Source organism: Nannospalax galili, unplaced genomic scaffold, assembly GCF_000622305.1.
Source record: "Nannospalax galili isolate Female #2095 unplaced genomic scaffold, S.galili_v1.0 scaffold1065, whole genome shotgun sequence".
Taxonomy (NCBI): domain Eukaryota; kingdom Metazoa; phylum Chordata; class Mammalia; order Rodentia; family Spalacidae; genus Nannospalax; species Nannospalax galili.
In genome coordinates this window covers 736,150-760,235 of record NW_008353600.1, presented here as the reverse complement: position 1 = coordinate 760,235, position 24,086 = coordinate 736,150, and the positions used below count along the sequence as shown (strand labels likewise).

Below are 24,086 nucleotides of genomic sequence, written 5' to 3'. Positions count from 1 at the left end.
AACTGAAGCTGCACTTTCACCTATGGCCTTTCCTGGCCTCTCAGAGTGCCAAGCTTCAGCTGCTCTCTGTGACCCCTTCACGCTTTCAACACCAGAACCATGCAGGAGACTCTTACACATTACCAACTCCTACTTCCAGCTTGAAATAGAGGTGCAGGTCCCCTCTGTGTGCTGATGCTGAGGAAATACCTCCCAGAAGATTCCACCACAGTGATGCTGGTCTCTTGTTACTTACAGCTGATCTTGCACCCCCAGCTAACCAGCATCAATTGTCCCAGTAAAGCAAAGGTTTTGCTTCAGGTTCTGGTCTCCTCTTAATCACAGCTGATTCTTCAGCCCCAGCCGACCAGAACCCACAGATTCTCAATCCAAAATCTCACATGAACAGCCCCGATAGTCTCCACTTCCCTTTGAAGCTTCACAACCCAGGCCTCCATCGTCTACAACTCTTTCGGTATAACTGTTCCAAGTTCCACAGCAACAAACTCTGAGCATGCAATGGCTTTTTCAGCCCAAAGTTCCAAACACTTCCACAGTCCTCCCAAAAACACCAAGGTCAGGTCTGTCACAGCAATTCCCCACACTCTGGTACCAATCTCTTAGTTTGTTCTTCATTGCTGTGACAAAACACTCTGACCACTACCAACTTGGGGAGGAAAGGATTTATTTAGCTTACATCTCCTGGGTCATAGTTCATCAGGGAGCCCAAGGTAGGAACTCAGGGCAGGAACCTGGAAGCAGGAGCTGGAGCACAGGCCATGGAGGAACACTACTTACTGGGTTGCTCCTTTCACCCCTGCTCAGCCTGCTTTCTTATGCAACACAGGCCCACCTGCCCAGAGGTGGCACCACCCACAGTGGGCTGGGCCCTCCCACATCACTCATCAAGAAGATGCCCCTCAGACATAGCCACAGGACAGTCCAATAGAGGCAATTCCAAAACTGAGGCTCCCTCAACCCAGGTGTGTCAAGTTGACACTAAAGCTATCCAGCACAATCTTCGTATCGGATCTTGCATTTGTGTTTTGTGTAAGCTGCAAATGAAATTCAAGGGCATCGATTGCTCTCTGTATGTGTCCTGAGCCATCTCCCTTGGGGAGATGTATTTAAAGCCTTGTATGGCATGAGTAGCAGCCAGTCTGATTAAACACTGCCTTATGAGTTGTTCTATTGCATTCTGGGCAAATATTACACCTTTTGATATAGTAAAATCCAATCCCAAGATATTGAGACTGCCAGAAGACAAATAAAACTGATGAAATCTAAAAATAGAACATGCTGGCTGCCTTTGAGGCCAAGGCAATGGCCTTCAGCCCTTCCTTCTGTTTCCACTGCTTAGATTTGTTCTCATTGAAAATGACTTTATCACTGCTTTCTCTTTGCAGTGTAGCAAATTTACAAACTCAGACCTCAAAATTGCAAAAATATCATCACTCAGCTGAGGTACCCAAACTTCTGTATGCACTAGGGATTCCTGGAGAACTTGTTGGGGACCCAGCCACAGAGCTTGGTTCAGCTGGTCTGGGGTGGGACACGAGGTAGTGGAGCTCTAACATGCTCCACTGTGATGTGAAGGATCCTCCTGTGAGAACTGCTGTTGTAAACATCTGGAGCATATATAAGACGGTCTTTGCTGCTTGTAAGAAAAAGATGAAAAATCTACTAGAGAAACATCTGTTTGCCCTAAACATAAATCACCTTTCTCAAGACTAATTATTTGAGCCTTATTTTGTAAGCTTAATGTAAAGAAACCCTGGGAAGACAGTTGTGAAAATATTAAACATAGATGTAAATTCTTATAAAAAGAACTAATTAATTTTGCTTCGCATCTGCAGAGACTTTTCAAAATCTTTGTGTTCTTTGGCAGAGGAAATTTTGAGACAGCATAACATTAAATCAGTGTCCTGGTTATTAGGTGAATATTATGGAGATCTCCAATGAAGAACAACTGGGGTAAAAAGAAATACAAACTATACAATTTGAAAAGGAAGAGAACTATAGGAAGCTTAATAATGGAGTCAAGGCATGTGCTGAAGGAGAGGCTCTCTTTGATAAAGAGATTAGAACCATTAAGAAGAGGCCTCCAGATTTCCACTTAACCAATGGAAAGAGTACCCTCAAGACAAGAACCCATCCAGCTAAGCTTCTAATTTGTGAAAGGAAAAGGCCTAAGGAGTTTTCTGCTCCTAGAAAGTCACAACATACAGAGTCTGGCAGTGGAACTTGGCAGTGTAGTTCATTTGGTACTGGCTCGAGAGGCGTGAAAGATGCAAGAGTGGGGGGGTGGTCATTGATTCCTCCTCTGTGGTTTTAGAGAGCTGCTGAAGCAAGGCAGTGTATGGCAGGGGAGTCTCTGTATAAAGAAGGCCCTAGAAGACCAAGAGACCCTGAGAGTTCATTGCATGAAGCTGTGAAGGTCAAGCTTTGTTGGCAATGGAGACCCCAAGATGCTGGAGATGTCAGAGCTTCAAGACACCTGAAAGGAGGGCTGCATACAGGGAATGGTACAGCCCAAGAGAGATGTATGCTGTACACAGCAAAGATAGACAGGCTGAGCCATCTAAGCCCTTTGGAAGTAAAGTCCCAGACATCAGACATGGAGCTACAGGATTTGATGTTTGCCTTGCTGTTTTTTCAGACTCGCCTTGGTCAGTATTTCCTCATTATGCCTCTGTTCCTCCCTTTTGGGATGGGAATGTGTATTTGTACCATCGTATGTTGGAAGTATATAATCTGTTTTCTAATTTTTACAGGGGGTTAGTTAAGAGTGTGCTTTGAGTCTCAGAAGAGACTTTGAACTCTGGACTTTTTAAAAAATTATTTATTTTGGGGCTGGAGAGATGGCTCAGCAGTTAAGAGCACTGGCTGCTCTTGCAGAGGACCCAGGTTCGATTCCTAGCACCCATATGGTGGCTACGAACCACCCTTAACTCCAGTTCCAGGGGAATCTGACGCCCTCTTCTGACTTCCATGGCACTGCACAACATGGGTGCAACTCACATACATGCAGGCAATGCACTCATACACATAAAATAAAATGTTTTTAAAAATTATTTAATAATCACATGATTAGAAGAAGCATTTCATTACAGCATTAACATATTCAATAACAATTTCCAGAGCAAAGATGCATCTCTTTCAAAATTGGCTCTAAATTTTTAGGTTCACAGTTGAATTAACACAGTTATATGATATTGAACTCAGTATAAACCCTATAAGACATAAAACTGAATGAAGTTTTAACCTTTAAAAAAGATCTCCATTTCATTTTAAAATATACTGTTTCATACAGAAAAACTCATTTTTAATGCTTAGATGTTTTCACATGTGTCTCTAATCTCTATGTATCTGATTATTATTAGTCACAGTCGGTTACACTCAGGTCCTTGGCACCTGAGCATGGATACAAAATCATCAGGTAGATTTCAGTGGTAATGTTTTCCACCTCTACTGATTAATATGAAGCAAATTTTTATGCTTCTTCCTCAAATATAACATTTTTTATTTGTTGATATTTTTGTGTGTATTTCATACAGAACATCCCAAACAATCTTATTCATCTATACACCCACATCCTAAATGGCACCCTCCCATAGCTCCCCCCTCAACTGGAGCCCATATACTCTGTCATCCCCGCTACTCTCCACTGTGTTGTCGGTGCCCCCAGCCATTCCTCAGTGCTTGTCCATCCACTGAGTCTAGTCAGCCTACCCAGAGTTCCTTGTTTTAGGAAGATCAGCTCTTCCTCATCTAGCAGCAATCAGTTGTCAATATTCCTTTAGGTCTCTTGGGCCACCCTGGCCAACAACTCAAAGGAGGGTATCTCCTGTCTGGCATTGTTTCTTGTTATGTAGCTTTTAGCTATACACATGGACTCTTAAAGAATTATATTGATCCCTTTAATCTTTGGTTATACTTTCCTTTTGGGTGTTTAAGGCCATACAGTTGGCCCAGATAAACCAATTTATTTTTACTCTTAAAGTCGATCTGTTCCCCAGGGAACACATGGGCTTGGGAGGAGCCCCTGGCTCCTTTCTTTTACCAGTTCCATCTATGTGAAGATAAATCAAATGTCCTGCTTGACCGTGGCTAGCTTCACTTGGAAGCATGGAGGAAATGTTTCCTCTGTGTTGACCCTCCTCTTTGTAGACTGGACACTGGTTCAAGGAACTCTGGACTTTTGAATAGTGTTAAGACTGATAACACTATGACTAACTTAAGGCTATGGGAACTTTTAAAGTTGGATTAAATGCATTTTACATTATGATATGGCCATGAGCCTGTGGAGGCCAGGGAGTGGAATGTGGTGGTTTGAATGAATGTCCCCCATAGGCTCAAGTATTTGAACACTGTCCCCAGTTGGTGCTGCTGTTTTAGGAGGTTTAGGAGGTTTGGCCTTGCTAAGGAGGAAGCATGTCACTGGGGGTGGGCTTTAGCCTTGCCATTTCCACTTTGTCTGTTTCCTGTACTTGCTTGAAGATGTAAGTGCTCAGCTTTCGGCTCTGGCCACCTCTGCCAATGCCTCCCTACTATGATGGACTGCTATCCCTCAGAACCGTAAGCCAATAAAATCTTCCTTCTATATATAAAAAAAGAATACCAAATGTGGTGAATCTGATTAAACGTAAGGAATTATATAGTTTTATTTTCTTTCTCTTAATTTGAAAGACAAAATTGTTTAAAGCAATACTCATGATATTTTATGGCAGGTAATATATATGTAATTATATACAAATACATTCGATTTATTGTAACTTATACCAAAAAAGATGTTTTATTATGATAAAAGGACCAATATATCAGGAAAATATAATAATTATGAAAGTGTATATGTATAAAAGATAGCTCCAAAATACTGATTGTACATAATGACTAGGTGAAATTTATCCCAGGAGTATAAGGTTGATTTAACATTCAAAAATAAATTATGGGCATATCTTGTTTTAGTATTATGTGCTTTATTGTACCTCATAGGTGATATGATCTTTATAAACGGATGGCTCATGGTAACCCTGCCCTGGGGCAAGTCTATTGTGCTGTTTACAAGCAGTACGTGCTCACTTTAGGTTTCCATTATATTTTGATAATTCTCATAGTATTTCAAGCATTTCCATCAGGCTCAATTCCCACCCACAAACATCTCTGTTATTCTATTTGTTAGGGTAATCTGTAGTCAGTACTCTTTTATGTTACTATTGGTTTGTTTTGGAGCACTATGAACCCTAACCAGATAAGATGGTAAACTTAGTAGCTGTTATGTGTGTTCTGATTGATCCATGTATAAATTTATGAAAATAAAGTGAAAATCTTATTTGGTACAAATAATATATGCTACTAAAAATTTCAGGGCCCTTAAATCCTGTGGTCTGTATGTGAAGAAAACAAATGTGCTCAGTAACAGCCCATTTGTTTATAAGATAATATGCTGGATATTTTCAGTTCACTGTCAATTCCTACTGCTTAAAGGGAGAAAGACTTTTTTCAAAGTATTCCTGATTATTGACAAGGTGCCTTATCATCCAAGAGCGCTGAAAGAGATGTTCTGTGAGTACTAACACAACTTCCGTTCTACAGCCCGTGCAATTCTGGCTTTTGAGTTTTATTATTTAGAAATACGTTTTGTCCTTATGTACTGATTTTTCTTCTAATAGAAGAATAATAAATTATTTCTTCAAAGTAATTGAACTCCTTTGAAAAGATACACCATTCCAGATGAGATTAAGAGTGTTCATAGCTAGGCATGGTGGTGCATGTCTGCAATCCCAGCACTTGGAAAGTGGAGGCAGGAGGGTTAGATGTTCAAAGCTGGTCCCCAGCTCTATAGAGAGCTGGGGGCCAGCATGGACTAAAGGAGACCCTGCCTCAAAAAAATCACGATTCATATCAACATTCATAAGACTCTGAAGAAGTTTAGAGGGAGGGGTTCAAGACCTCAGTGAAGAAGTGGCTACAGATACGGTGGGAACAGTGAGAACTGAAGGGGAACCTGACGATGTCACTGACTTGTTACAATCATACCATAAAGTTTGAATGAACAAGGAGCTACTTCTTATGGAGGAGCAAAGAAAAGTGCTTTCTTCAGATGGAATCTGCTCCTGGAGAAGATGCTGTGGACACTGTTGAATTTAGAACATACTACATTAGTGACTTTTCTGTTACTATGATAAAATACCAGCCAGGCGTGGTGGCGCATGCCTGTAGTCCCAGCTCTTGGGAGGCAGAGGCAGGTGGATCTCTGTGAGTTCAAGGCCAGCCTGGTCTACATAGTGAGTTCCAGGACAGCTGGGGCTACAGGGAGACCCTGCTTCAAAAAGACAAAAAAAAAAAAAAAAAAAAAAAAAAAAAAAAAAAAAACATGACCAGGAGCAACTTAAGGAAGAAAGTTCATTCTGGTTTATGGTTCTAGAGGGAGAGCCCATAATGCCAGGGTAGGCATGGCAGAAAGTGGCCAGAGCAGGAAGCGGGCACATCACATTTCCATCTACACACAGGAAGCAGAGAGAGTGAACTGGAAGTGGGGTTAGGCTACCAGCTCTCAAAGCCCGCCCCCAGTGACATATTCCTCCAGCAAGGCCACACTTCTTAACCCTTCCCAAAGCAGAACACCAATAGGGGACCAAGTGTTCACATACCTGAGCCTACAGGGGACATTTCTCATTTAACCACCACAGAATATGACATTAATTTAGTTGGTAAAGTAGCAGCCAGGTTTGAGTAGGTTGATTCCTAGTTTCAAAGGTGTTCTACTGTGGGTAAAATGGTAGCCAGCAGCATCTCATGATACAGAGAAATCTTTTGTGAAAGAGACAGTCAACTGATATGGCAAACATCACACTAACTTAAGAAATTGCCACAGCCACCCCAGCCTTCAGTACCCACTGCACTGTTTAGTCAGTAGCTATCAGCAACCCCCTCGAAGATTAGTTCTTACATGACTGTTAGCAATCTCTAGCAACAAAGCACTTTAATTAAAGCATATACATTATGTTTTACACAGAGCATTATATACTTAATAGACTACCAAAAAGAAAAAGCATAACTTCTGCATTTTAGTTAGCACATCCAATTGTCCAATCTAAAGGGTTTCACCATGACATTTCCATCCATGCGTATAATGTACTTTCATGGTCCTTACCCCTCTACTGCCCCCTTTCTCCTTCTCTCCTTTTCCTCTTCCAAATTTCTAATGTTCCCTCTTTACTTTCATGTCCTTGTTTTTGTCCTAAATTTCATGTACAAGAGAAAACATGAAACTGTCAGGATTTCATTGCTCATTCTGAGACGTAACTCCTGACATTAAAATGCTGTGATTCAGTGGTCTCCAGTCCCATCCATTTTCCTGCAAAATACACAACTTCATTCTTCTCTGTGGCTGAAAGAACTCCACTCACTGTGTGTACATATACCCCACTTTCTTTAGCTGTTCATCTGTTGATGGGCACATAACACTGATTCCACGCATTCCATAAAAGTCTCACCAGGCACTTTTCTCAAGAAAGCTCTCCATTTCCCAAAGGGGGCGCTGTGGTCCAACATACAGCATTTACTGCATTTGGGCTTGCTTCTTTTGTATCCTCTGAATAACCAATTGTGGGGTAAATTTGGCATTTGGAATGTGTTAGAAGCCCTGCTTATTTTTTGTTCTAAGCACTGGGTGGCTCTCTCAACACACACACATGCACATGCACGCGCACGCGCGCGCGCACACACACACACACACACACACACACACACACACACGCTGATTCTCTCCAAGGCAAAGGAACCAGCTGATATTTCTGTATGATTAGACAAGGTCATTTATAAGCTCAGGGTGTATTTTTATAGATGCTTCATCAAAATAAAAGTATCCTTATATCAGAAGTATCAGAAGTACATTCAGTAATGTAGCATAATTAATTACAATACACCATGCATTTTTATAGAAATTCCATGGGGGAATACTTACAGGGCCTAAGTCTGCAGCATCACCACAAAGGACAGTTTCCCCAGATGAAGTTGTACCTTTTGTGTTGTCCAACAATGAATCATAAAATAATTCTATCAAGCCAGGTATGGTGGTGCATGCCTGTAATCTTAGCACTCATGGGGCAGAGGTGGGATGATCACTGCCAGTTTAGGGCTAGCCTGGCCTATGTAATAGCCAGGGACAAAGAGACCCTTGTCTCAAAAACAACAGCAACAATGAAAATGGTATCAACCATTCTAGAAAAGTGAGTTATCTTTCTACAGAAAATAATAGAAATTCACTGCTCTGTAAACAGGTGATTAAACAGCACATTGTCAAAATATACAGGAAAAAATAGGTTTTCAGGCAGAAAATTTAAAAACTACTTGGTAATGTTTGTGATATTTTTCAGCTTTTTAAAAATCTGTAATTTGATATTTTATCATTTTAAAATAATATTCTCATTTATACCTAATTCATTCACATTTATAGTTATGTCTGTTCATCACAATAGGCCTTTAAAATTATATCCAGGCTTTGAAAGACCTGGATATGCCCTAGTTACAGACAACTTCTCTGACAACCACAGCAGAAGGCCAGCAGAAGCAAATAATTAATTATTTCCTAATAATTAAATACCTTATGTCTGGGGGCTGGAGAGATGGCTCAGTGATTAAGAGCACTGGATGTTCTTGCAGAAGACCCAGGAATGAACCCCAGCACCTACATGATGGTTAACCACTGTCTGTAACTCCAGTTCCAGAGAATCTGATGTCCTCCGTAGGCACTGCATGTCACAGGTGCACTTACATACATACATGGAGGCATAACACTCATACACATAAAATAAAAATAAATACTTTATTCTGAATTTAAAGTTTAATTTCACAAATTTCCCTTAAAATTCAGGTTTTTAAAAATGGGTTTGTGGATATGATGTGGAAGCACAGGTATGGGAGTGCCATGGGCAGCGTGTGGAGGTCAGAGTTAGATAACTTTGGGTGTCGGGCCTTACCTTCTACCTTGTTTCAGACAACGTTTCCTGTTCACAGCTGCATACTCCTGGCTAGCTGGCTGGAGCTGCCTGGGCATCTCCTGTCTCCACCTTCCAACTCAAAGTAGGCACACTGAAGTTACAGGTGTGTGCTACCACACCCAGCTTTACATGTGTTCTGGGGATCCAAACGCAGGTCTTCATGCTTGTGCCCCTTTTCACACACTGAGCCACCTCCCCAGCCCTAAAATTCAGTTTCAATGAGGTATGGTTTATGAAGAAATATATACATGTCACTAATTTTTGACAAATGTGTAAACCTATGAAACTAGCAATTAAATATCTAGAACGTTTTCAGCCCTCCCTGCTTGTAGGCTCCCCTCCTGATCATCTTGCCTGAGACTTGCAGACTACCCTGCTAAGAAATGGAAACAAGAAGATCTGTCCTCACCATTGCAGGTGAGCAGTATCCCTTCTCTGAGGGCACATATAGGACAAAGGGCAGAGGAAGGGTCACTCCTTTTTCTTGAGCTCAGACATTATTTCCTGTCCTTGGGCACTGGAAGTCTTAGTTCTTGGGCCTTCCATCTCTGGGGCTTATGGTATCTCCTCCTACCCCCTAGCCAGTTTCACAGGCCTTTGGAATCAAACTAAATCAGAACCACTAACTATCCTAGGTCTCCATCTTACAGAGAGCAGATGGTGGGACTTTTCAGTTTCCACAACCATAGGAGCCAATTCCCATAATAAATCTGCCACAATCTGTCTCATCTATAACACATCTGCCTATCAATTATCTGTTATCTATCATTTCTCTTTTATCATCGATCTCCCATTTATCATTTATCTAAACTGTATGTATACATCTATTTTTCTAGGTATCTCTGACTAATAGGTGTTTTAGAGATTTATCCATGTTGCTGAGCTTATCAGTAATCAGTTCCTTTTCATTGGTGAGTGCTATATCACGATTTCTTCATCTGTCTGATAAATATTTGGGTTATTTTAAGCTTTGTTTGAGTAAATAATGCTATAAATATTTGTGCCTAAATCATTTTCATTTTGGAAAGAGAGTCATTTCTCTTGGGGATGCATTTAGCCATAGAAATTCTGGGTCCTATAGTACGTAACTCATTGAAAATAATCAACGATTGAAATGTCTTTCCAAAGAGGTTGTACCATTTAACCTCTAATCAGTGGATAAAGGGAGGCCTGGTTGTTTCATATGCTTACCTATATTCAAAGAGGTGTGAAGTGGTGTGTCGTTCAACTTACATTTTCCAGAATTCTTCATAAATTCTAAATATGATTCTTTATATAGTTCAGAGGTATATTTTCTATCATCTATCATCATCATCTATCAATCATCTATTTTTTATCCAATTCATAATCTATGTTTTGTGACTTAAAAAAAACACTATTATTTTAGAACAGTTTTAGAGCTACAAATATTGCAAAAAATAGGGGTTTCTTATAATACTTTGTTTGGCTTCTTCTGAAGTTAATACTTCACATTTTCCAAAAATGTGGAGTTTTCCTGCTTACCACTGATTTCTACTTTAATTTGGCTGTGGCCAGAAAGTATGGTTACCCTATCTAGTTAATTAACATATCCATCATCTCACACAGTAAACTATGTGTGTGGGGAGAATATTTAAGACCTATTCTCTTAGCAAATTTCTGACATACAATGGATTATTATTTACTACAGTAGTCATGCTGCTCCCTGGGTGTCCAGAACTTATTTATCCTGCATAACTAAAGCTGTGCATCCTTTTGTCAACAGCTTCCCAGGTCCCCACCCCGCCCCCAGCCCCTGACAACCACCAATCTACTGTCTGCTTCTGAGTTTGGCTCTTTAAGATTCCACATATAAAGGGGAGATGCAGTGTTTATCCATCTGTGTGTGGTTTATCTCTCCTAGCATAATGTCCTTTAGGTGCACCTGTTATGGAAAAATTCTTCGAACAGTTAGGAGAGCAAGCATTGATCCAGGAGAGTTAGAAAGCTTGTTTATTTTCACATGCATGTGGTCCCAGAATTAACAACAAAGGCTTCAAGGTTTTCTGGACCAAGAACAAAATACAAATGGGGTTATAAATGCCTTTCCATGTCATCCTTTTATGGTTGGCACCTGGACTCTATGTTTCTTTCCATGACGAGCCATGTAATCTCAGGAAAAATTGCTTCCTGTCATCATATCTTACAAAGTAGACATTCCAGGTGTGGGTCAGGACATCTCCTGCCTTTTAATCTATAGCTAGGCCATGGTAACTGGGCTAGGAATTGGTCAAATGGTCAATGCAATTTACAGAAACAGGTATCACAGGCAGAAGTCTAGGTATCTGGGGCTGGAGAGATGGCTCAGCGGTTAAGAGCACTCTGCTCTTGCAGAGGACCTGGGTTCGATTCCCAGCACCCACATGGTGGCTATGAACTGTCCTTAACTCCAGTTTCAGAGGAATCCAAAGCCCTCTTCTGACCTCCGTGGCATTGCACAACACGGGTGCACTCATGTGCATGCAGGCAATACACTCATACACATAAAATAAAAATAAGCTGGGCGTGGTGGCACACACCTTTGATCCCAGCACTCAGAAGGCAGAGGTAGGCAGATCTCTGTGAGTTCAAGGACAGCATGGTCTACATAGTGAGTTCCAGGACAGCTGGGGCTACAGGGAGACCCCGCTTCAAAAAGACAAAAACAAAATTAAAAAAATAATAAAAATAAAATATTTTAAAAAAAGAAGTCTAGGTTATCTGTCACTTTTGAGCTACACCTTCCTTGGACTAACTGGATCAGATGTCTATTAGACCATTTAGTGAGCTTTCCATTGTCTTAGTTTCCACATCTGTATCAGAAGTTACACATGTAAGTGGGAAGCATCACAGAGCTTCAAGATGTTACAGAGTAATAAAACATCTTAGGGTAGTGGAAACAACACAGTGACAAAACATCACTGGGTTGCATTTCAAGATATCTACCTAGGAAGTAAAACAAAAGGAAGCTACAAAATAGTCTAAGTTTAAAAGAAGGTCTTTTAAAAAATATTTATTAATTTTATGTGTAATGTGTGTATTGCCTGCATGTAGGTAGGTGCACCCGTGTCGTGAAATGCCTGCGGAGGACAGAAGAGACTGTCGGATCCCCTGGGACTGGAGTTATAGACAGTTGTTAGCTGCCATGTGGGTGCTGGGATTCGAACCTGGTCTTCTGCAAGAACAACCAGTGTTCTTAACTGCTGAGCCATCTCTCCAGCCCTGTTTTTTAAAAAGTTTTATTCTTTTGTGTGTGTAAGTGTACTGTCTGCATGTATGTAAGTGCACCCATGTTGTGCAATGTCCACGGAGGTCAGAAGAGGGCACTGGATCCCCTAGAAATGGAGTTACAGATGGTTGTTAGCTGCCATGTGGGTGCTGGGATTTGAACATGGGTCTTCTGTGAGAGCAGCCAGTGTTCTTAACCACTGAACCATCTCTCCAGTCCCTAAAGGAAGACTATATAAGAATGTAACTTTTCGTGACGTCTCTTCATCACACCCTGTGACAAGCAGCTTGATTCCCTTCTTCTTATGTTAACAGTCCACTGTATTCCACATTTTATCACTCACCTCCCAATGGCAGAATCTGCATGTTGACTATGCTGAACGGGAGTGCAGGTGTCTCTCTGACATACTGATTTCAGTTTCTATGGGTATATAACCAAGTAGTGGAATTGCTGGATTATAATCTTCTGTTTCATTTACCCCCTTATTTGCTAATGTATTTTATTTCATTTATATTCTTTTTTTTTTCTTTAATAGGTTAGCTAAATTTTGTCAATTTTGCTTCTACCACCAGGGTTCCTTGGTGGGCCTGGTGCTAGAGTCTCCAACAAAGATGGGTGTGCATAATCTTCTTCCTCCACATGCTTGGGGAGAGAGGAGCATGGGCTGGTGAGCTGCCCTTTCTCCATCACAAATCCTCTTTCTTTTGTCTGTGCTGCCTATAGATGCTGTCTGCTCACCTGGACTCCTTAGCTCCTGTAAAGGAATTTTTGAGTCGTTATGCCAAGTGGTGTTTCCAGATGGGGACAGATGCTGGGAACTTCTTTCCTGCCCCCTTGCTGCTGACACTCCCAGTCTCTAACATTTGGGCTTATTCTGCTTGGAATTCCTGGAGCTTACTGATGTACAAACTAATGCTTCTCACAGAACCTGGACGGCGTTTAGTCTTTCTTCCTCTCCCTCCTCTCTCTCCTCTCCTCATTCTCGCTGTGAGACTGGTGTGAGCAAAGGACGTCTCACCTTCTGGGAGGCTCTTCCTGTTTTATTTCTCTTCAGATTATGCAATCTGGAAGCATAGCTACAGAGATGTTGACTTTTTTTCTTTTCAGTGCTGGGGACTGAATCCAGGGCCTAGGGCATGCTAGGCAAGTGCTTTACCACTGAGCCGCAGCCTGGTCTTGAGTCTCTGTTCTGCTGAAATCTAATGTGTTTTTATGTGGCTGAGAGAGGAGGTGGATGAAAGGGAGGAGAAGGGGAAAGGGGGGAGAAGGGGAGAGGGAAAGGAAGAGGGAGAGGGGAAAGGGGAGAGGGAGAATATCGATCCATCCATCTTCTGGTGTTTCTCAAAAGGCCAATAATCCTTCATAGTCTCTCCTATCCCCCATGACCTCATCTCAACCTTATTGTCTGTCAAAGGCCCTATCTCCAAATATGATCACATTGGGGTTCAGGCTTCAGTATGTAGATTGGGGGGGGTGTACACAGGAAACTTTAGTAGCCTTCAATACTTTTGAGGTAGGGCTCTGTTATCAGAAAAAAAAATGTGTGTTCAGTCCATTGATTATATGGGTTAAGTTTTTCTGTAATTTTTTTTTGTCCACTTGACCTCTGCCATGTAGAGCAGAAGCAATACCTCCAGTTCTTGGGTAGTTTGTGAATTTCTCCTTATGCATCCAGAACTTTCTATCGGAAAGCTGGCTGCTGTACTGTGTCCATATACTCACTGGTGACACATTAGCATTGTGAATCGTGGATTTTGTCATGACCAAGTAGACTCCTTGAGTAGACTCAAGCATTTTGTGTGAATACAATGTTTTCTGATCTCACTTTCCAGCCTTGCTTCCCTACTGAGCTGTGTGCTGCATACACTTACATCTGTGTATTTTCAGCCATTTGGAATGGCTCTGACTTTGCTGGATCTCCTGAGTACAGCACCAAGCTGGCATTTGCCCTGTGAGTCAACCCCTAAGTTTTCCTTTGAGAGGTGAGTTTCTATTTACATGTGAGGAAGTAAGGGGCATTTGGCTTAATCTTTTATTGTTCCATTTGCCTTGCTTTCATGTGTAGTCTGTTTCCCTGGCTCTTTAAAACAGTCATTTACTATTGGAACATCTTGAAACTGTGTTGTCCTGTTGGCCTCAATCTTGTTTTGAGTCGCCCTGTTTGTGTCTGCACCCATGTTTCCTCTTTAAGGACACGGTCACTCTGAATTAGGGGACACCTAGTCCAGCAAGGCTTCATCTGACTGGTAAATCTGCATGACCCTGTTCCTAAGTCAGGTCACACTTGGAGACACCAGAGGCCACACTGGGAGACACTGAGGTCACATTTGGAGATACTAAGGGTTACCGAGACATATTGGGGGTACGTCAGCGTACAGCACAATTTCTAACCTTTAAAAGAAAATCTGTGGTGCTTGCCTCAAACTCTGTCCTTTGATTCTACAAGCTAGTAAGACTGTGGTTTTACTAGGTTTTAGTCAGCTGTATGACGAGGACTGTGGGTTGCCCTCGGGATAAGAGCCACCCAAATGGAAAACTTACACTGTGCTGTTTGTCTCGCCTACCAAGGGTCTAACCCCTTCCATGTCTGTCTGACTTCAGTTGCTCTCCTTCAGCTGTCTTGAGAAGAATTAGTTGCAGGAAGACTAGTCCAAAGAACCTCTTCTACCTGACTACAGGCTTGACACTGCCCTGGGATGTCAGTCTGCCTTGTTCTGTACTGCGTTTTTGAATTTATAATTCTAGATGTTTTTGTTTGCATTCCTGCAAATGTTGAGTTCAGGTTGTTACTGTGCGTCAGTTTCTTCCCACTTCATTTTGTGGAAGAGAATTTTGATTTTTTACTTTATATTTTTTATAGTGATTTTAGGTGTTTGCAGTTTACAAATTTCCTGTTCATTTGGAAATGTACTTTTTCTCTTTTTTTTCCTGGACTCACGGGCAAGGAAGGGTAAGGGCTTTAGATGGTTTACCACATTGCTAGCTCAAGAGCACCCTCTTCTGTTGACTTGAGAGAATTGTGGCTTTTTTAATACTACAATTTTCTTTTGATTTTGTTCTACCAGTTATTGTTTTTAATTTAAAAATATACTTCTGGGCTGGAGAGATGGCTCAGCAGTCAAGAGCACTGACTGCTCTTGCAGAGGACCTGGGTTTAATTCCCAGCACCCACATGGTGGCTACAAACCGTCCTTAACTCCAGTTCCAGGGGAATCCGAAATCCTCTTCTGATCTCCACGGCACTGTACAACATGGGTGCACTTACTTACACGCCAGCAATACACTCATACACATAAAATAAAAATAATAAAATATTTTTGGCTGCTAATAATGCATTATTTCTTGATCTATGTGGTGATTGCAAGGGTGCACTCATTTTGTGAAAATTTAGTGAGCTGCAACTTTATTGACATATGAGAGTTGCACTTTAGTGTTAAATATTCACAAGTCCATTACTTCTCTAGAGACGAATGGGTGAAACAGTATTGAAGAAAACTGTCTTCTGTACTCCAATTTATGGAAGACTTTTTTTTAAAGACAGGGTTTTACTATGTAGCCCCGGTGAGCCTGGAACTTGTTTTGTACACCAGGCTGGCCTCGAACTCACAGTGCTCCACCTGCACTTACAAATGCTGGGATTAAAGGTCTGTGTCACTACACTCTGCTTGGACTGCCCATTTTTGTCCATTTGTTACTCTAAAAGTTGTAATCTATCCATATATCCAAAAAGTGTACGTTTTAAATACACTTAGAGGTATCTTATACCAGGCTTGTTTTCAAATAATTCAGTGCATACTATGGGTCTTTTCATAAAATTCCCTTGTCATTCATGCATTATTTATCTTGATTTCCCTGTAGGTGGCTGATGTCCAGATCAAGTAACTTTTAGTGGAAGATAACCATGCAGAGGAGCTGTCCTTTTATTTTCCATTCAAACCAGCACAGCCTGGCACCTCTGACAAGTCTCTCCACTGCTTCGTACAGTAGAAGTGGAAAGTTGGTTCTCCCTTCCACCATGTTATGGCTGGTCTCCCGTTTCTGTTGCACTTCATACTCCAGAGCAGGTGGTCCTCAAGCTTCGAGGCAATTCTCCTGCCTCCACCTCCGATCTCAAAGTAGGCATGCTGAGATTACAGATGCATGCTATTGCATCTGACTTTTTTTTCTTTTTGAGACAGAGCCTCCCTGCAGCCCCACTTGCCTGGAACTCACTATGTAGACCAGGCTGGCCTCAATCTCACAGAGATCCACCTGCCTCTGCCTCCTGAGTGCTGGGATTAAAGACGTGTGCCACCACACTCAGCTGGCATCTGACTTTTTAAGTGGGTTCCTGGGATTGAACGGGTTGCCAGGCTTACATTGCTAGCACCTTTACCCACTGAGCTACCTCTTCCGTCCCTCTAATTTCCATCTTTCTGCAAGCTCCATCTGGTGTACCTGCAAAACACATCCTCCCAATTCCCACTTCTAGATGGATACATTGATCTGTTAATCCCAGTACTCAGAAAGCTGAGGCAGGACACAATGAACTTGAACCCAATCTGGGCTAAATATTGAGACTCTGCCTCTAATGAAAATCCACTTCTATTTTGCCTACTAGCAATGAAGCTGAAGTCATCATCATCTGTCACTATTGTGGCTTTGTAAGTGGGTTCTGTGGCTCCACATTTGCCCTCTCCACACATCCTCCACACAATAGCAAGAATGAGCCCTTTAAAACGGACTCTGCATGATGCTATATTCTCCTGCCACCAGTAGCTTGTCTTGAGCCCCAAGGTTTTTAAAAAATATATATGGAGTGTACTGCCTGCATGTACGTAAGCACACCCATGTCATACAATGTCCACAGAGGTCAGAAGGGAGCATCATATCCCCTGGAACTGGAGTTACAGACAGTTGTTAGCTGCCATGTGGGTGCTGGGAATCAAATCCAGGTCCTCTGCAAGAGCAGCCAGTGCTCTTGACTGCTAAGCCATCTCTCCAGCTCCCTGAGCTCCAGGTTTTTGACCACTGTCTACAATGTGCTTGCTCTGGCCTCTGCCTGCCTCTCTGATCATAGTTCTTGCTGTTTTCTTCTCACCCCTCTTCCCACTGGCATTCTTTTTGTCCTTTGCTTTCATGGCAGGGTCACTGTACTTGGAAGTTTCTTCAGTCAGAAATATTCTCCTGTGCCTTCCACAATCTCATCTTCTTCACTAAACAGGTCTTATCCAAAATGACATTAAGGTGAGAACTCACCCTGTCTCCATGTCATCAGGAAAGGTTGGCAGTGGCTTCAAACAGGGAAGGTTTATGTCCTGCTGGTTCCACATGCTGCGGGTTGGCTGACACCCATGATCCATGATGTCCTCACTCCAGGCTGAGGGAGCATCTGCTGTTTGGAACAAGGACAGTCATTGTGTCAGAGGAAGAGATGGCTCTGGAAGTCTTGAAATGACAACCACATTTGGCCTGAAAATAACACTCATTGTTTGTGCTGAGGAGTCAGTGGCTAAAACCAGTGATGCAGTCCCACTCAGCCATAGGGAATCGAAAGGGCAACCCAGCAGGTGTTCTGAAGGAGGTCTGATGGCTATCAGTCTGATTATTTTGTTTCCACAATGTTTCTCTGGTTTGAGTGATAGTAAACAAATGTATGTATCCATTACTCACTGAGAAATTTTAAAATCATTTTGAGACCTCAGAAGCTCTTTAAAATTCTTTTGATTTATGTATATGAGTGTTTTGCCCACATGTATGTAAATGTACCACATGTGTGCAATGCCCACAGAAGTCAGAAGAGGGTGTCAGATCCCTGGGATATAGAGTTATGGACAGTTGTTACCTGCCACATGGGTGCTGGGAACCAAACCTCAGTCCTTTGCAAGAACAGCCAGTGAGCTGAGCTGAGCCATTTCTCCAGCCCCCAAAAGCCCCTCTTCATTGTGTTCTTTCATCTCTAAGGAGCTGCCACTGTCCTAACTTTTGAATTAATGATACAGCTGTAGTTTAGCTCCCAAGTGTTTCCCAAAGGTTTGTGTGGTATGGGCTTGGTCCTCAGTGTGCTGCTATTGGAAGGTGGTGGAAAGTTTTGAGGTGGAGTTTAGTGGGAAGTCTTCAGATCATTGGGGGAGTATGCCCCTGAAGGGGATTGTGGTACCTTAGTCCTTTCCTCTTTTTCTTCCCAGCCATGAGGTGAACAATTTTGCTCCATTATAACCACATGGTCCCACTATAATGCAGTGCCTCACCACAGGCCCCAAAGCAATGGAACTAAGCAGTCATGGTGCAGAACCTCCCAAACTGAGCCCCAATACACCCTTCTAAGTTGATTATCTAAATGTAACATGGAGCACCAGGCACAGAGGAATGTCACATAGTGATGGTTGAATTAGAAGTCCTTTGTTAGCAGTCAGAGAGGGGGCCAATGTCAAAAAGAACTCTTGACCCTGAGAGGAGGCAGAGTAGGGTTTATAAATTCTAAAACCACAATTATATCATTCCAGGGGCAAAGCCAATAACCATCAAATCACCACAGTTACACCAGACGAGGGGCAGATCAATTAGAAAAGAGGTTTTCAGTTAACACAAAGTTTCAGTTAGGACAAACAAGTTTCTCAGAATTGCAGGACAATGGGCTCCAGGGAGATACAGGAATAGCTGGGTTGGAGGTATAGCTGGATACCTCTAAGTTTCCCTGTATTACAGAAACAATGTACTCCCTGAAACTACAGGTGTGGCCTTCATGGCTAGCTGGCTGCAGTGGGAGTGGCAAATGCACAGGGTAAAGCAAAAGTCATTTAGAACAAAATGGAGCTAGTTTTGCCATTTCACTAAGAACTTATCATAATAATGGAAAGCTGATAAACACAATTACCATGCTTTTATTCATTGTTTTGATATGGATGTCTATGTATACATATGTGTGTACATGTTGGTGGAGTACATGCTTGTCCATGCACATGTGGAGCCTAGAGGTTGATGTTGGTATGCCTTTCTCAATTGCTTCCATCTACTTTTTTGATAGGGCATCTTCACTGAACCTGGAGCTCGTCATCTTGGCAGGCTGGCTGGCCAGCAGACCCTGAGGGTCTGCCTGTCTCCACCACTCAGCACTAGGGTTACAGCTACTCACAAGCACACTTGGCTTTTTTATATGGGTGCTGGGGATTAAAACTCAGGTTTTCACGATTTCTCAGTGAGCACTTACCCATGAGCCACCTCCTCCGCCTCCAATCTGTCATTTTTGTTTTACCACCTAACCAAGCATTCTTTTAGTTTTAGCCATTTTGGACTCATAAAAATGGCTGTATTTTGGCTTCTTTCTTTCTTTCACTAAATGAAATATTTATGTTTTATGTATCATTTAAATGCATCCATGTTAACGTTGGGCATCTACCAGGTATGTATACTATTTCTGTGAGTATGTGAATATCTAAGTTGTGGGAATGAAGCTTCTGAATTATAGAGTGTGTACATGCTGATCTCTACCAGATAATGTGGAACTGCTTTCAACAGTGGTTGTAGGTAAACATTCTACCACTAAGCTATGTCCCCAGCCCCATTTATCCACGGTGGTGGTAAAATGCACTTCTGACAGTATGACCCACCTGCTTTACTAACACTTGGGATTGTAGACTTTAATTTTTGCCAGTCCAGTGGGAATGCAAGGGTTTTGAGGGAGGAAGAAAAATTTGGGATAGATTAGAGGACTGAGTGAAAAACAAATGAGCAATGAAACTTATTAACCGTGATTACTCAGTCTGACTCAGGGTGACCATCTCCAAAGCAATGTGCGATGGTGTCTCCTCATGGGCACAAGCAGATGGATTGGAGCAATAGAGCCCAGAGTCAAACTGAAGGAAGTTGTTTATTTATGCCTCAGAAATGACTCGTCACAATCATGATTGAAAACTGGTTAGTGTCTACCACAACCACTCACTTCCCTTTCACTCTGTAATAATTCCCTTAAAAGATGACACTTAAAACCAGACACCACTTTTCTTACCTTGAAATGATCTTATAGAAGTTTCTTACTCTATTCCAAAGACTTGTTACTAAAGTACTTCCCTATTACCCTCAAAAAACAGTTCATTCCCACACCTCCATAAGAGGAAATCAAATATACAACTTGTTATAACTTATATTGAAGGGAAGTTCATATTTAATTAAAATGCTTTATAATGGCTTTTTTTTTTTCTTAAAGAACTTCTAGGAAAGCATTTCTGCAGTTCTCTAGATCCAGCAGGGGGGCATATGGAGGCTGAATGGTATCTGGTTATTAAGAAACGGTGGGGCAGAGTCCTTGTCTTGGAGTTCCTGAGCTGACACCCCAGCAGAACTCGTTCTTCTAGGTGGAGGTAAATGGGGCTGAACGCACACATGTGAGCTGGGAACCAAATATCAAAGTATTTCTTGTTTAGTCCCAAAATGCAACATTTCTGTTTTCCAAGCTCAGTCGCTTCTCACGATTCGAATAAAAATTGGGCTTTTCCTATCTATAAAGCTTCCTAGTATCTGGACAGACTTTCTTCTAAATCTTCCAAATATTGAAAGAAATAAACACATTTTAAAAATCCTACCTTAGGAAAGAGACCAGGTGAGATGTTTTCATAGTTTCTAGAGTTTTAAGTGACAACTAGACAAAAGTTTGTAAGGCACATTTGGGTGACCCAAATGAGTGCTTCCTGCAAAGGATGCTCTGATTCACAACCGACTAGATCAAATTCTGCAGCGGGGCAAGCTCCCTCAATTCCAGAGCACTATGAAGAGAGGCTGGGTGTGGTGGCACAACATGCCTGCAATTCTAGCACTCCGGAGGCTGGAACATAGCTGCAAGTTCAAAGGTCTACTCTGGGAGCTCCAGGTCAGCCAGGGCTACTTACCAAGTCTCTGAAAAACAAAACAAAACAATGCTCAAACAAAAACAAAATACAAACATAATACTATGACAGTACTTCAGATGTGGGGCACATGGTAGCAAAGGAAGGCAGGAGTTGATCTGCCTGGAGCACTCCTCCCCGCCATGCTATGAAGGTAGACACAGTTGATTGCTATGGTAGGAATCCCCCATGGCTGTATCGTCCAAAACACAGGTAGCTGTATTAGTCAGACTTTCCAACACCATGACAAAATGCCCAACATAAACAGTGATAAGGCAGTCATTTTGCTCATGGTGTCTGAACTCAGTGGTGGACTGATTCTAGTGATGGAGAACACCATGGTGGGCTGGAGGCGGGGGGAGGCATGTGGCAGAGGCTACTCACTGCAGGGTGGCCAGGAAGCAGAGAGAGAAGGAACCAGTATCTTCAGTGGCATACCCTGAGTGACCTACCTCCTCCATAAGGCTCCACCTCTTAAAAGTTTCTAGAATTCAAAACGGCATCATGGCTGGGGTAGGAGCATTCAAAACAAGAGCCTCCAGAAACACTTCATATTTAAGCCTTAACAACGTGTTATCTGACTTTTCAATAAAATTAAAGTTAAAAATCATCTGCTGAAAAGTCACTTGCTCAGTGACACTAACAGCCTTTCAAAGGCTCAGTAGAACACATGGTTAGAGCTGCTGCAGTCACAACATACCTAAACATTTCTGTTACAGCAAAAAGTTCTTCTGGACTGCACTACTGCTCCCTGTACTATGGGGAAGGAGACGTCCCATGTTTTCTTGGTGCCTGTCTTGTTAGTGCATTTCAAGATGAGTCTGGTGGCACAGGCTTGTAACCCAAGCTGTTCAGGAGGCTGTGGCAGGGGGATCACAACTTCAAGCCTTACCTGTGCAGCAGAGTGAATTTATGGGCAGCCTGGCCAACTTAGTGAGACCAGGTCTCAAAATAAAAAGTGAAAAGAGGGCTGGGGCTGTAGCTCAGTGGTAAAGTGCTTGCCCAGCATGCACGAGGTTCTAGGTTCAAACCTTAGCACCAAAAACGAAATCCAAATACTATTTCAAAGACCGGTGCTTTGTTGGCTCTCTCCCTGGCATTTGATTCTTCCTTAGGGACAAGGTACCCCTTGTTTATCTCCACATTCTCCTGTCCTTATGGGAGCCAAGTGACAATGACCTGGTCTCACAGGGCCTGAGGGCCTGTTGGCTTTATTAAGCTCTTGATTGATTCTTCAGGCCACACAGCTATCTTCAATCAACAAGGCTCACAAATGTGCCCCTGGCTCAGGTGAAAGTAGGGCTCATTCCTCCCTCCCAAGGTGCCTCTCTCCAGCCCTGCCCTCTGGGGACTGCATCTGGTATGCTTGCTTTTTTTCTCTCCTGGACATCCTCCATCCCCCAAATCTGGAGCTCACTGCTCTTTGGGTTGGGAGGCCCTCAGTGTACTTAGTAGAGCAGAAAGAAAACTTGCCATTTCTGAAGAAAGAATGGAGGCAGTGAATCCACAGGGCAGAACAAGATGGGGCAAGATGGACAGGCAGGAAGCTCAGAACAAAGACAATTCAAATCTGAATGGTAATTGTTCATTCTATTGGAATTCACTGGCTCTTCACACACTGTGGGTGTCAACGGTAAGGCTTCTGGGTGAGTGATCGCTCTTCATTCTTCCCTGCCCTCATCCAAGAGTATCTTCTTGCAAAACTCATGCCATCATTAAAACCTTAGCACTGCACGCCATAGGATTGACTTGCTGCGGGATAAATGACTAGCTCCTCCATCCACAAATCCGGAAAGAAACAGGAATATATTTTACAGAAAACAAGTTCAAGAGCACAGAATCAAGCACATGGAGTCAGTGCTTAGCTACAGTTGATTTTTCATATACTTTACATATGTAGTTAGCAATTCCTTATGAGTATGAACACAAAATATATGCGCACCCACACCTTTGTGTGCACGTGTGCGTGTGCGCACACGCGCGTGATTGTGCATGTAACGGCAAATGGGGAACACATGCAAAAGTTGAGGTCTTCATGTGACTGTGGGGGCAGAAAAGCTGCAGCTGGCGGGCAGGCTTGGCAAGAGCTGGTGTGGTTTTATATCTGGAAGTGGCTGCAAGCAAGAGCGTTCCTTTTCAGGACTTGATTCTTTTTCTTGGGGCCTTCACCTGGTTGGATGAGGCCCAGTCATATTATGGAGGGTAATTATGTCTTACTCAAACTATTCTGATTTTTAAAACAGCCTTACTGCTGGCCAGAGGGGCACATGCCAGTGATCCCAGCACTCTGGAGGCAGAGGCAGGACTGAGAGATCAAGGCGAGCCTACACCGTACAATTAAAAGTTGCTTTTTTTTTTCTTTCTTTCAAAAAAAGCTTTATCAAAGCATAATTGATATACAAGAAATTACACATATTCAGTATGTACAATTTAGTAAGTCTGGGAACATGTATATACCTGTAAAAACATCACCATAATTCATGTAAGAGACACCTACCACCTCCAGATACAGCCTTGTATCCTGCTCTCCTTGTGTGCATTTAAGAACTATCCTCTTAAGCAGTTTTAAGTGCATGTACAGTACTATTGACTATGTGCTGTGTGGGTCACTAGAAGAAACTCATCAGGCACAGCTGAACAACTTCCCATTTCCTCTTCCTCCAAAGTTTGCCTTTTACAACAAATACTGCTTTTTGAAGTCTGCCCATGTGATGTGCCGGCAAATATTTAATAAGCAGCTTTCGGGGGTGGGGAATTATCTGTAGCTTTTGCCAGCTTCCATGTTGTAAATCCTAACATGGCTATCCCAGGTTATAGATGGAATGTCTGCCAGCTTGTGGCATTCATGTAATTTTAACACATGTGCTGCCCGAGTCAACCTGCATCAGTGTGCAGATCTGGGCTTGCCGTCTGTTTTTGGTTTTGGTATCTTCGACTAGTTCCAGGGGACTATGAGCATCTCTCAAAATGTCCTATGATGGTGGTGGGTCACCTGCCCTCTTGATCAAGGAGGCC

General features: G+C 42.4%; 1 long non-coding RNA gene across 2 annotated transcripts in view; it reads right to left on the bottom strand.

Annotated features, from left to right (window-relative positions):
- The window catches only part of LOC103748272, a 161,388-nt gene that overhangs the window by 43,579 nt on the left and 93,723 nt on the right, over positions 1–24,086 (bottom strand). For both annotated transcript variants that reach the window (XR_003846750.1, XR_003846749.1), the window contains exon 3: positions 17,449–17,584. This is a non-coding gene — a long non-coding RNA (uncharacterized LOC103748272). The remainder of the gene's footprint in view (positions 1–17,448; positions 17,585–24,086) is intronic.